The sequence below is a fragment of the Lissotriton vulgaris genome, chromosome 2_1, assembly GCF_964263255.1.
Source record: "Lissotriton vulgaris chromosome 2_1, aLisVul1.2, whole genome shotgun sequence".
Taxonomy (NCBI): Eukaryota; Metazoa; Chordata; class Amphibia; order Caudata; family Salamandridae; genus Lissotriton; species Lissotriton vulgaris.
In genome coordinates this window covers 2,077,594,426-2,077,609,259 of record NC_141687.1, presented here as the reverse complement: position 1 = coordinate 2,077,609,259, position 14,834 = coordinate 2,077,594,426, and the positions used below count along the sequence as shown (strand labels likewise).

Genomic DNA, 14,834 nt, shown 5'->3' with positions numbered 1-14,834 from the left:
AGGCAATTTGATGGTGCCAGCTGCAGTTGCCTCCCGAGAAAAACCCTGGGGCTTAGTTGTTTTTTTATAAATTAAGCACTGTGAACGTGAGTGTGTGCAATATCTGGACGCTTCTCATGCACGAGAAACTTTTATCTATATTTTCTCGACTTCCTCTCCTAACTGACATCCGTGGCAAATCTGTAATCGGTTTCTGACATCTTGAGGGTCTATTGCAGTTACATTAAATTATCACAAAAAGTTCTTAACATTTCTGACTTGCTAATATGGCATAAGCAAAAGAAAGGAAGTAGTATAAAGTAGAGTTAGAAAATCTTCTACAACTCAAAGAAATCGTAGGTTGGGTGAAAATGCCCTTAACTTAACTTTTTTTAAATTAAGGTTGTTTCTCTAAATCTTAAAGAAATGAGTGGCGCCACTACTCTGTCTCTCTCTTATTAACTCCTCTGTGATACATTTTAGGATGAACTAAGATTGTTTTTACAATGTTTTTAAACAATTTGTATTTTATATGATTGGATATGTCTTTTTATTGATTGCATTATTAAACAGATCTTTATAATTGACTTTTGGGTCCTATCTTAGATTGTTATTATGAAATGTGTGAATGTATAAATAGCACAGTGTGAGATGTTTGAATGAGTTGATCTCTCCAAGAGAATTCGTTTTTTTATATACTGATCGTTTCTCTAAATGCCATCTTCCACTCAAGTATTGGGATACATACTTCCATCTAGCACATTGCTGACAGTAATGTTACATTTTGAATCTAAAATGTGAAACTGTTGCCCAAAATGCAGTACAGTTGGCTCAGTATATGCGCAGATGGCATGAAGACTTAGGAATCAACGGTGGAAGGTTCTCATCCCACTAAATGGCCAAAAGAAGTTAATGACAGAAAAGTGACTTATTAAAGCTTGGGGTTCCCGGTATGGGCAACCACCAGCTTATAATTCCTTTCCGGGGACCGCACTGATTTTGTCCTCACCATATATTGACCGTGGACAAGAGAGGGAAAAAACACAAAGAGAAAAACTGAGGAAAAGAAAGACTGAAAACTGACACAATGGGAGAAACCAGGGACCCACAAGAGTGAGATAAAGGGGCAGCAGTGTCTGGTAGAAGACTAAAGAGGCCTGAAGGGAATTCAAGACTCTGCAGCCTTGGTATCTGCTACGCCAACATTTAATAGCGCCGACACAGGTGTCTGAGTAGCGCTTTGAGCACAGACACTCATTCTTTTATAAATTAAGCACTGGCAGGGATGGGCCACATTTCATGCACAAGACTGAACAAAGCTCTGGGAGGTGTGGAACTGCTGCTCACATTGTCTGAGGTGAAGTGAGTAAAAGAGGACTGGCCATTAACCTCACATAGCTAATGCCATGTTGGCTGACTGTGTTGCAGACTTCAGGGCCATCATTCACAGTCTGCAGGACTTTTGCCCAGGCTGATGCTGCACAAGAGGGTTGTAACAGAGGCAAATGAATAGGGGCTAGGGATTCCCTATTATACTCCTAAGAAACAAATCTTTCTAATGAGGCGTCTCGTTCTCTTAGAACACAGAGTCATTTATGTGGACTACAACCGCCCTCCCGCCTTCCCCGAAAGTAGTCTGTGTCAAAGGGTCCTCCCAGGTTATAGAAAAAAATATCTTCACCCATTATTGCATCTCAAACAACCAATAACAATAAGGATTTTCAAATATTGCTTATTTTTGATGCGTTTAGGAAAGCCATTATATTTTGTTAATGAAGTCAAGCTTCTGTTTTTGTCTGCACTCTAAGTTCATTATGCACCCTCAGCTCACATTGGTGGCATTTGGTTTGATATAAAATAATTTGTGGTGCAGAGACAGTGAGCATTATGCACATGGCACTTTATATTGAGAGGGCCAAGTTATTGGGGTCGCAAATGCTTATTTGTAAAGCATTGTTTAAAACATGTGAAAGAAAGAAAATCTCAAAATACTGGAGGAAGAACAAACCCATATCTTAAAGCATCTCAATTCTGTACACCGAATTCAATATTTTAAATTTTTATAAATGGCATAGTTTAGTCATAGTTTAGTCTTCAGATACTTTACACACTCAAACTCTGAATCGAACTGCAAAAGAATAAGAAGCTTAAAGGAAAATGGTTGCTAAGGCCTAATGCTGCACTTTCCAGAGAACATTCTCTAGCCATTTGGACCTCTGCAGCAGCCCTGGAAGTAGATTTGTTGGGCTTCCAGGAGAACAGTCATCTCCTTTTCAGTCATTCTAATTGCACCTTCTGCCTCAAATGCTAGTTGAGCACAGCATCTGGCCTTTCGCCCAGTGTGATAAAAACCTTCATATGCCAAAGCCGGAGTGCAATATGAAGAATGCAGGAGATAAAACAAAACCAGCTCTTAAAGTCAGCTCTTAAGGCGTATCCTGGTAAAATAGATATCTGTTTCTGTGCTTTTGCAGATCTTCTGAGAGGAGTGGGCAGAAAAACATAGTTCATTCAGCTGGCTTTGAGGGGGGTGGGGGAAGTATCCTATGAGGGAGAGAGTAAGAAAACACATGCACTCTCATGGAGCGCTCAGTGAAAAAGTGAAAAGTAGTACCTTTAGTGTGAGCAGTGGAAGAATACAGGCAAGCCATTCAAAAAGAAGGCAAAGAAGTTATTGTCCAGGGGAGGGACGAACACAAAAAGCCATTACATCCTGAAGCTAGTCCGGGAGAGTGGCAATAAAAGCCAACCAATGGCAAGTAATGGGCCCATTCTAATCCTACTGTAAATTTTAGGTGTGATCCATAAGAGGTGTTTGCTACAGACAGCTAAAAGATGTCTGGCTGGCAAAAAAATTGGTATATTTTTTGAAAAGAGGAGAAGTGCTTGAACCACGCTCATGCGTTTTACAGGGACACAGGATGATTTTGGTGACAATATTCAAGAGACAAACCTGGCTGTGGGTTTTCAACGCATTCTCTTACCCTCCATTCAATCCCATTCTGCACTCCTCTCATTTTAATGATTTTCCTTCTCTTTGTTGGGATTTTATCTTTTTCCCAAATACCATTTTTTTGCTAAATATCTCAGTCAGGAGTATCTAGTGATAGCAGCTTCTACTCCTCGCTTGTCGCGTGGTATCCTTCCTCCCCTGGCCCTCTGAAATCACGATGGTAGTGACTGGAACTAAAAGTCAAATTGACTCTAGGGGGTCTGTTTAATTTGTGTAATTTCCAGCTGATACCTTTCAATCACCTTTCAGCATGAAACTAGGACGTTACCATTGGGAAGGGCGTTCAGTGTTGTTATCTTCTGGGGTCAGGGTGTACATGAAGTCACTTCTACTTTTATCATTATTTAGCTCCATCTGCCATAATTGGGCCTGAGAGATGCCAGGGTAAAAGTGTTTACATCAACGCTATTACAACGACTCGTAAATAGTGTTTTATTTCGTTCCGTATTTGTTGTTATTTTTGGCACCTGGACCGAAAACCATACTGGGCATTTTATTTCTACTGTGGCATTTTTTCGGCTTGTCATCATTTCGACAGAATGACATTATCTCGCACTGACCCAGTATTTAGGTTTGAAGTGACAGAAATGCACGGGGCACTGGCCAGGGTCTAGAGCAGACCGTAATTGCTGGTAAATGTGCGTAATCCCTTTTGGCAGCACCGCATAGAACGCTGTATTTTGTTCCCCAAGTAGCTGCTACCTTGTCCTCAGTCTGTTTAATAGAAGAATATTTTGAGCTTTTAGTCTGAATTACTCACTTACTAAGAGGTGAATGATTTCTCTGTTGCGTCGTGAGGGAGGAGGCGCTTCCTTCCTCCTCCAGTTACCATAGGGCAGATCTGTGAGTGGTGCGCGAGCTAGCAATCAAATTGCAAACGCTTCATTTCAGGGCACAAAGAGGCTTTGAAAGGATGAATTATGCAAGCCTAATTCTAACGTAAAAAACCGAGAGTCAAGGCTGCCTGTCTGCTCGTCTACTTAATCCTCACTTTGGGAGTTGGAACAAGAAAAAGCCTACTCATTGCACACTCCCAGCTGCTATTTTTAGAGCTCTGTTCTGTGTGCACATTGGAAAATCTGATGCATTTCCTAGCAAAGAAACGAGGCCTTCTCCTAGTTGTTCTTTTTCAACATGGCTGCAGTCAGTGACTATGAGAGCACTCACTGTGGTATCCGTGTTCCCATATGCTGACACAGATCAAGGTATGCACGAATAGATACACCCCTTGGCCTTTTTTTTTAAATCCTTTTGTTTTCCCCGTCTATGTACGTTTTGACGACTCGTCTGACTGCCCCCCGAAATGCACCATCCTTTACTGCTTGCCTTTAGCTTGAAAGCTCTGACACATCACCCCTACACTAAAATAATTCCTCAGGCTGCCAGTGAAAGAAAGGAATGCATTCAGAATAATGTTGGAAAATATTGCATGGCACAACCATTGACACTCCTAAGATTGACCTCTCACACTATGCCCATAACTCTGAAAAGGTTTTGGGGCAGGTCCCACTGCCAACAAGGACCCTCCCTTTGGCGATCTTAACCACTGCTTCTGCTACTTTTAACCAACAATACATCCTTCCATAAGAAGCACTTGCAGATCCCCTTCTACTGCCATGAGTTTGTATCGGATTGACTTTAGGCCGTCACCCACCCTCCTGTCTATCCTGTCTGTAGCTTCCTACAGTCCCATGGCTAGCAGGAGATCCCTGCAACTGGATGCAACCGCTGGGTGTCTCTGTGAGCCAGTTTGAAGTAGTTCTGTTGGGGTTTTTTCCAAAGAGCAAGAGGAGGCATGACTGGCTAGGCATAGTTGTTGGTTCCTGTTTGGCATCTGGTGGAAGGAGTCCTGGTGCCTCTTCTAATACAGACCCATTCTCATACCATACAAGGAGCTTTTCTCACAGTTCTATGAATCAAAGGAATCCTTGGGTCCAAAAATCTTTCTTCCTTCCAGATGAACCCATGAGGTTCATGGTATCCTTGCTCCTGGGGTCCCAGTGATTCCTGGCGCTAGTAATAGGAACTGAATAAAAGTAATCTTGGCTCTAGAGGACCTGTTTACTTACTGTAATTTTCGCCCTGTGACTTTCTCTCACCTCTTGCCATGAAATTGGAAGCTTTTGAGATGTTACAATTGGGAAAGGAAATGGTATGTAGTTGAGCACACATATTGTTCATCAAAGTTGGGTTACTGACAGCTGTTTAAACCCACTTACCCCTCCTGCTTTTTAGGTGGGGCTTACCAGAAAGCGTCTGGTTGCGAAAAACATATTTTGGAATTACGAATAATGTACAGGGGTTTGCAGCCAACCCATTGCTTACTAATGGTTTGCTTTGCTTTCACTGTTATTTGATTTCTGTTTATTGGATAGTTTTCCTTGTTTTAGCCTATCTATTTCATGTTTGTCCGACCCATGGAGCATGCCTCTTTACCATTTCTTTGATTAGCTACTTCTATGATTCCTCTGCTTGCTTTCAGGGAACTATTTTCTTTTTGTTTAAGCACTCAATGAGATTGCATGTGTTTTCCCGCTGTCTCTCTCGTGCTGTTTTTCCCCTATTGCTAATGTGCTTTTCTCTCCCCAGCCGCACTTGTGTTGCTCTCGCTCGTCTTTATGGTTCTCCCCCATGCTGCACATTGGTGTATGTGCTCTCCCTCATGTTGCTTCTTACCCCCAATGAGGGTTAATCAAGGTGCCTGCCCTTAGTGTTGCTTCACACCCATACATGCTGTGTTGCCTCACTCCCAACACCCTCCCAAAACCCACTCTCGTTCATGTGTTTAATTTTGTTTTTTACAAAGCACTTGCGAGCTACTTATTAAGAGCGCTTACTCAATGCTTTTTTTTAAATTTACCAATCCATCTCAATCAGTATATACACATATATATTTTAAGCCACGCTGCACAGTAGCGGTAATGCTGTACAGCATGACTAAAACACATTGGCAAAGCCAATAGGCCTTGTAGAACCTGTAGGCGAGACCTATTGGCTTTTCAAATGCTCTTTGTTGTCTCTGACAAAGTGACATTTTCAATTAGTATTGAAGGCTCCAGGAAGATTTCTTACTCTTTCAGGGGCACTATGGGTAGTTAAGTATGTGCAATGGCACCGGGACAGTGCTGAGTGAGAGAAGTACTGTACTCTGTGGTTAAAATGGGCCCATTCATCTTGCTTGCATAAGGGTTCATTGCCCCCTGCTATGCCAGTTCATATCTCCTTTTCTGCAAAGAAGACAGTGTGAAAGTCTCCAATTTAAATCCATGTCCCCATGCCAGGAGCACACCAAGACACGGCTACTCTCAGATGCTACAACCCTTTCACTGCCTTCTCTAGTAATAATTGTAAAGGACGCCTAGTAGCATTTAATTTACGGGCTCTGGGTACACACAGAACCACTTTACTCGGGACATACAAGTAAATCAATCACACCAATTGGTTATAAGCTATTTCTACCATGTTTTAAGGAGAGAGCACTTTAGCACTGGTCAGCAGTGGTGAATTGCGCAGAGTCCTAAAAGCCAACAGAAATGGGTTCAGAAAACAGGAGGGGGAAGGCCAAACGTTTGAGAATGAACCTGCAGAAAGGGCCGTGTTCAACACCTGTTATGTGATGAGGAACATTTATAGACATTCCTTCTTGTCTAAATCCTGTCGATGTGTTCATGTCTATTATAATATGACTACTATGGAGGTTTTGGAAGTAATCTTATTTCAGGAAATCTTGTAGAAGCTGTTCTAGTAAGCACAGGATGTGGATTGTATGCCTATCAAATTATACCTAATTAGGCTTATGCAAGCACCCATTCACTGGCAAAGCAGGGACTGTCCTTGCCCTGAACCCCTGTGACTAATTTCTCTTAATAAGAGCACAAATATGTTGCAGGGAGGTTGTAAGGGCTCTTACAGTACATCTCTTATTGTTATTGATGTTTTTTCTTCTGTTCCTCAAACTATTTATTCATGTATATGTGGTCGCGCAACAAGACTGCTATTTGTTTCTACATTTGCACTTCTGCTGTCACTTTAAGGTCTGGCATTAGCTAAGGACCTTTTAATTTTACTTAAATTATATGTAGAATACACTCAGGGCAACTCTTCCGCTAAGGCGGAGGAGAGTCGCTCCACTGCCCTTTGAGAAGAAAAATAAAATGATAATAACATGGTTATTATCATTTTATTTTTCGTCGGTTCGGGGCTGGGTTAGGGGCAGGGCTGGGGGCACAGGGGGAGGTGTGGCTTGCACATGACTGCTTGGTCGCCAAACAATCATGCACACTTGCAGGTTCCCCCTCAGGCTGCATTGCACAGCCTGGTGGGGGACATGCCTCGGTCTCAAGTCCCCATCTGAGCACTGATTCATGGCGCTCAGGCAAATCACAATGCTGCATTGTAGCGTTGTGATTTGCTTAGCGGAGCCAATCGCAAAGCTGCACTGCGGCGTTGTGATTGGTATGAGGAGCCTTGGTGCTTCCTGATTCCGGGACTACCGGAGAAGCAAGGGAGAAACACGGCCGGCGGAAGAGGTAGGTTTGTGTGGGTTTTTTTTTTTGTCTCCCCGCTCCCTCCGCCCTCATTCCCTCCACCCTCATTCCCTGCCAGCCGCTACTGAATGTACTTGATTAAATGTGCTTTCAGCTGGCCCTCTTCATCTGATGTGGTCTGTTATTGTATCATTCAAATTGTTTCCCCACCTGCTGCTGCATTGGGTCAGCCCACTTCAGCTATTGGCTAACTTCATTGCAAGTGAAAGGGCAGAATGCCATCCCTCGCAATGAGCAAATCCACACACATAGTATTTACCCTAAGTGTCAAGGACTCCTATGGTTATCTGTGGATTTTTAGACTAGAAAAATATTTTTGTTTTCAGTATGTGTGTGTGTATATATATATATATATCACGTCCAACAACAAAGTTCCAAATTCATACGCTCTCAGCCACCAAGAATGCGCCAGAAAATCCAAAATCCAAGGGTGTTTATTTCACCTACACAACATGTTTCGACTTCCAAAGAAGCCTTGTTCACGTAAGTGAGTGCATACACCAAGCTTACTGATTAAGTTTAGGACAAGTGATTGACATAAACAAAGGACACAAAATGTCTGTTAACTGGCAAAATCAGGGCTGACATGTTGGAAGGGTAATGCATTGTAAGTGAAACAATAATAGAGGTAATTCCTGCAAGTTAATCACAATTATAATGCTGAAAGTAATACCACGTAAATCAACATAGAGGAAACACAACATGAAGGATAAAGAAATTATGAGACTTTTCCTTATTCATGCAAGACCTAAACCACATGATTACGTCCTACATCCTAGTATTAGCTCTCTTGGTATGAGTGACCCAATGCACACCTTGTCAGCCAAAGTGTAAAGGTACCAATACGTTAGCAGAATACTATACACAAGATCCTTCATAATTCACATGGTAAAGGGGTCAGAACAATGTTAAATGGATTTAAATTGCGTCCCCCTGCATTGCGAAAAGTGTACACGCCGAAAATCGGCAAAGTCTTTAAAATGTAGATAGTGATTAAACGTTACAACATCATTCGAAAATGCAATTCTCAATTGATGCAGGTTTCTATTCTTCTGTCAAAATACACAGCAAGGAGTTATATAAGAATGTCTCCCCAGAACAGTGGCCACCAATGAAATGTAAAGAGCAGTGACTGGCCAATGATAACACTGATCTGCACTGGAATGGTAGAAAGTTACTATGTAAAATACACAATATCTCCCACTAAGAGAAAAGGTGTGTGACTAGCTCGCCTCAATCATGTAAGCTAATAGTTCCAAAGGTAGTAAATGTAAATCAAAGTGTAAGCGCGCACAATTCTGCCGCAAAGTCCATAGTACTTGCCACAGGTGCCCATCAGTGAAGGCGTGCTTGGTGATAAAGAAGTGTCGAAGTGCTGGGAAGGGAGAAATGCCCGGGATGGTGAGTGCGGTGATTGGGCCCCTTCTTAATGTCCTACTGTAGGAAAACATACAGTAAAAACATCATTAGGTACAATAAAAACTACCACAATAATGTTTGCGGCTGTAGCCCAGCCGCGGAAGAAAGCCTGCCGCTTGCTGTAGACCCGTGATGGCGCCCAATGGCGATATCAATATACAGGAGATTGGTGTCCAGGAGCAACTGACCACAGACAATAGGACGCCCAGCACAACATTTTCACCAGCCCACAGGGGTTTTAATCACACAGTTATTTACTGCTTCAATGATGAACTCACTCGAGCCAATTCGTTCATGCACTACAAGATCCAGAAGGCCATTTCATGTGACCACGCCCTTGGAGGCAGGCGCTTTAAATTACGTGCATGCTGCATCATCATTGCCAGCAGATGCCATTGAGAAAGGGATAGGATTCCCGAAACCGGTTTGGCTTAAAAGAACAGCTGGTGACTGTTTTCTCTGCGTCTCCTGTTGCAGTTGATTCCTAAATGAAATGGATGCAAATTTTACCGATCTTGTGGCTTCTTCCTTCGAGGGCTAAACTCTACGATGGTATGTTTGCGGCTGTAGCCCAACCGCGGAAGAAAGCCTGCCGCTTGCTGCGGACCCGTGATGGTGCCCAATGGCGATATCAATATACGGGAGATTGGTGTCCAGGAGCAGCTGACCACAGACAATAGGACACCCAGCGCAACATTTTCACCAGCCCACAGGGGTTTTAATCACACAGTTATTTACTGCTTCAATGATGAACTCTCTCGAGCCAATTGGTTTATGCACTACAAGATCCAGAAGGCCATTTCATGTGACCACGCCCTTGGAGGAAGGCGCTTTAAATTACGTGCATGCTGCATCATCATTGCCAGCAGATGCCATTGAGAAAGGGATAGGATTCCCGAAACCGGTTTGGCTTAAAAGAACAGATGGTGATGGTTTTCTCTGCGTCTCCTGTTGCAGTTCATTCCTAAATGAAATGGATGCAAATTTTACCGATCTTGTGGCTTCTTCCTTCGAGGGTTAAACTCTACGATGGTATGTGTATATATATATTTATGTGTATATATGTATGTGTGTGTATATATGTATGTGTGTGTGTGTATATATATATATATATATATATATATATGTGTGTATATATAATGGGTATATATATATATATTCACTGAAAAAACCATAGGTTATAGACCATATATAGTTAGGAATTAGCATTTACAAAATCTTGAAAATTCACTGGAAAAAACCATAGGTTATAGACCATATATAGTTAGGAATTAGCATTTACAAAACCTTATTTTACTCACACAAAACCATTGAAATTCGCATATATAGTTAGTTGCACTAACTATATATCGCGCACCCGCAATCCACTGCTGATCATGTCACATATTACATCATTCATGACATGGTCAGTGACATCACTGATGACATCACTGATGACATCCCAAATGATATATGTATAAAAAAACAAAACATAAAGAACAAAACCCAAACATAACCTGGCCCATTTTTGTTTTGGTCACACATGCAAGGCAGACATTGGTCAAATGTAGAATGCAGCACAGTTTGAGAGGCAAAAAAGGTTGGTTGAATGTATATAAGAAAAAGGAGTGCACAATCTACACTCTCACTTTCCATTAAAGTAAAAGCACGGCATGGGCCGCTTTCAAACAAAGGTTTTTTTTTCTTGTAAAAGCGCCCCATGCTGTGCCTTCACTTCAGTGGCGGTCTCGCCTCTTTCTTGAGACGCGGCTTGCTGTTAGCTGAATACGGCAAAAATCGTCTAAAGAAAGGGGCAAAGCCACCATTAAAGTGAAAGCACGGCATGAGACGTTTCACACAAAAAAATATATATAGCTAATTTAAATGAATGCTTCTGGTTAAGACATTTGTCATTCCAATGATACACACTGAGGTTGCATGTCCAAAGCTGGCCAGATAATTTCCTTCACAACTTGCAGGACATATGGTTTAAGTTCTGAAGTCTGCACTATTTCAAAATGTTGGGAGTAGCACAGATTTTCAGGAGGAGCTCTGTGTCCATCTCCTATAAGGTGCCGTCCTTTACAAACATCCACAGCTCAATAACTTCCCTGCATAGTATGAAGTACTAGATAATGGCGGCCGCACAGCTTTATGTGCAAAATGCACGTATCCGTACTCCAGGCGTGCGGTTTCCATTGGTTAGTACTCTGTTAATAAGAAAAGATGGCGGCCGCTATAGTTAAAGCGGTCCACAATGGCAAAGAAAATAAAAGAGCACGGCTGCTATAGTTAAAACAGACTGTGCTGGCAAAGAAAATAAAGAAAAGTGAGCGGCCGCAGGTTGGGTTAGCTGCGAATTTTGTGAAAGAGACGTAGCCACTGTTACTAATAAAAATATAAAAACGGGTGCCATGCTGCATTGTAGGAAAGCATGTTATGGGTGGAATAGGAGAAAATCATTTAGGAGAATAGTGCTCAAAAACTAAATAAAAAAGACTGAGTAACAAAAATAGTAAAAGGGCCAATCCTCAGGGGAGGTCACAAATGTAGAAAAGGCGGTACTAGGAAGGGACTACTAAGCCTATTCGTGAATCAAAAGAAACCATTTATAAAGGACAGTAACAGAAGCCAACTGAAAAGATAGACGGAAAATGAGCGGAGCTACAAGTCCTTACCTGAAAACAGCATGCCTTGCAGAGCAGCACATGCGCTGCCCAGGCTCTACCTAAAATCCGTTTGTTATGAATAAGGTTGAAGGCACTTGAATTTACCAGTCAGGGTTGGTACGCATGTATACGTGGGTGTGATCACAAGTGTCCCAAAGTAAACAAAACCTTCATTGAAAGTTACAGTACTGACTCATTATCATTAACCAGTTTAGGCATATTTACTTATCCAGTAAAAAAACAACCTCAATTAATTAGAGTAGCAAAAGTGTATATGTAAATGTTTGTTGAAGTCAACCCCCCCCCCACCCCCCCTCAGCTTTGTGGAGGACATTTGAAGTGATTGAATCTGATTCTAGAGTGACTCCTTGAGGTACTACAACTATGTGGTAGTCTTGTAAAGCAATTGCTTATTACTCAATTGAAACTTTTAATTACATCTTTAAGAACTGCAACTACGGAAAGGCCAAGCCTAATGGCTTTGTCAGTGCTTATTTGTTTTTGTTTTACTTCAGTTCTGATTTTTAACACTTCTAGTTCATTAGCTTTCCATCACATTTCCTAAGTAACATTTCTGTGATGAAACCACAGTCCAACTTAGCTTTAAACTTCGGTTATTCAGTGATTTTATGTCAAGTGTACAAAGTTGTCAAGTCTCATCTTCTCGAAGTTCATCTGATGCCTTTACCTTCCCTCTCTGAGGTAATGCTCAATGGCACTTTATTGAATGGATCAAGGATGCTTCATCTTGTTCAGTCTGTGCCAATTCTGTGTCTTGTCTTTGAGAGATGTTGTAGGGTATAGCCTCATAACGGCTATGGAACGTCCAGCTCCAGTGCTGGACGTTCCATTGCAGCTATGAGGTTCGAACGTTCAACGGCCGACGGCAGCACTCCTGAGGTAGTGGTGCCGTCGGCCGCCGAACGTTCGAAGCACTTAAGAGGTTAGGCATGACTGCTGCTAGTGCATCGCTTTTTATTTCTTTTCTTTTACCATTGTCTAACCTAGGTAATACACTTTATAAGATGAAGCTATATTTGCTCCTGTTTTGAGTTCGTCAAATTAACTGTCTTGTCTATTTCATGCAATCTATTATTTCTTCTTAGTATCAATTTAATTAACTTTAAGGGATTACCACAGTTATTGTAGTTTGTTTTCAAACACTCCGTATCTAAAAACAAATCTATACTCAAAAGGGACATATTCACATTTTTCTCTAGGTATAGTTTTGAGGTAATGATATATGTATGTCTGCTTATATCACTACTAATTCACACAGTTGACTATACATGTAATGTTGCATGCCATTGGGATTTGTGTGTGTGCTGCAGGCAGCGTTTGAATCCATTATCCATGCACATACTTTAAATTAGTTTCGATAACTGGGCGTAGTTAGTGGAATGGAAAGTGAGCAGTGAGGAAATGCAATTCAGAGCAGATTAACACCTAAAAAGTAGCAACTAAGTATTTCGAACATTAACTTCCCATACTAATCTTTGCAATTCATTTATACCCCCAATGGCCCAAGAGGCGTGGAAATGTGCAACAATCTGTCTTTGCACAAAACATTCTAGCCACATCTTTTTTGGTACCTGGAAAGTTGGTGGAGTTCTATGGGTATTACATGGAACTTCATCAATCCGATTTTGCACTTGCTCATATGTCCTAAAAGGCAAAGCCTATTTGATTTGCGAAAGTTTGTCAAGACAGGTGTTGACCAAGACCTTCTAATTTTTAATATATATATATATATATATATATATATATATATATTCAATAATGTTCCTGCTCGCCACTCCACGGCAAGAACCCAGGTAAGGACCTCTTTTCAATGACCATTGGAATATTCACAGCATCAGGCAACCAAGAAAAACTCCAGAGTCCTTTTCAAGTGAAAGCAGAGTGCTTTAATACATACAAAGAATACTCGTGGACATAATGTCATCCATGAAGCGTTTCGCTCCTCAAGGGAGCTTGTGTATATATATATATATATTCACAGAAAAAACCATAGGTTATAGACCATATATAGTTAGGAATTTGCATTTACAAAACCTTAAAAATTCACTGAAAAAACCATAGGTTATAGACCATATATAGTTAGGGATTAGCATTTAAAAAACCTTATTTTACTCGCACAAAACCATTGAAATTCCATATATAGTTAGATGCACTAACTATATATCGCGGACCCGCAATCCACTGCTAATGATGTCACATATTACATCATTCATGACATGGTCAGTGACATCACTGATGACATCACTGATGACATCTCAAATGACATCACTGATGACATCACTGTTGAAAACATCCAGTGACTGTATGTTTCTGTAAAGTTAAAATATGTCTTACATATTGAAGAATGAGTGGATGTATAAGTGTCTGGATGAAGGATTTAGTAGGTGCATGACTGACTGTATGAGAGAATGATTAAATGTGTCTCACTGAGTGCATGGGTTAGTGATTAAAGTGTCTTAATTTGGCAATCATTATTTATGTTCTTCTGTAAACTGCTGCATGTTTAAATCAGTAGCTATATCATTAACTATATGGGTTATTGAATGGTTGCCCAAGTATTTGTATGGGAGACTGAGTATGTGTGTGGGTGGCTGGGAGGTGTATAACTCTGTGCATAGATGTGTGAGCAGTTGATTCCCTAGGTGTATGGGTTCAAAAGTGCATGTAGAAACAGCTGTATGGACAGTTGACTGTGTGCATGAGTATATTGGTGAGTGAATGGATATCTCAGTTCTACATGTTAAAGTAAGTACATATGTAAAACACACTCCATGTGAGAGTTGACATATATAAATAACTGAACATAAGAGCCAGTGAATGTGAGAGTGGCTGTATGAATCATTGTGAACTTGTATCAAGGATTGTATAAGAGAGTAAATATGTGTTAGTATATGTTTGAATAAGTAAGGTGTGTATAACTGTATAGTTGAGGAAATGGAGGTGGGATTGATTCTTTGCATGACTGACTAGGTGTGTGGGTAACTCCATGGATGTGTGACAGTCTGTGAGTGCCTGTTTACACTGAGTGTATCTAAGGTTATATTAGAGTCTGAAGATGTATTATCACATAAATGATATCATCAGTGATGTAATCAGTAATGTCTAATGAGATGTCAGTGATGTCATCAGTGATGTCATTTGAGATGTCATCAGTGATGTCATCAGTGATGTCATTTGAGATGTCATCAGTGATGTCATCAGTGATGT

The 14,834-nt window shown here is 41.0% G+C and overlaps 1 protein-coding gene across 5 annotated transcripts in view; it reads left to right on the top strand.

The window, feature by feature from the left end:
* MYO5A (myosin VA) overlaps positions 1-14,834 on the top strand; it is a 712,580-nt gene that overhangs the window by 36,682 nt on the left and 661,064 nt on the right. The window lies entirely within an intron of this gene.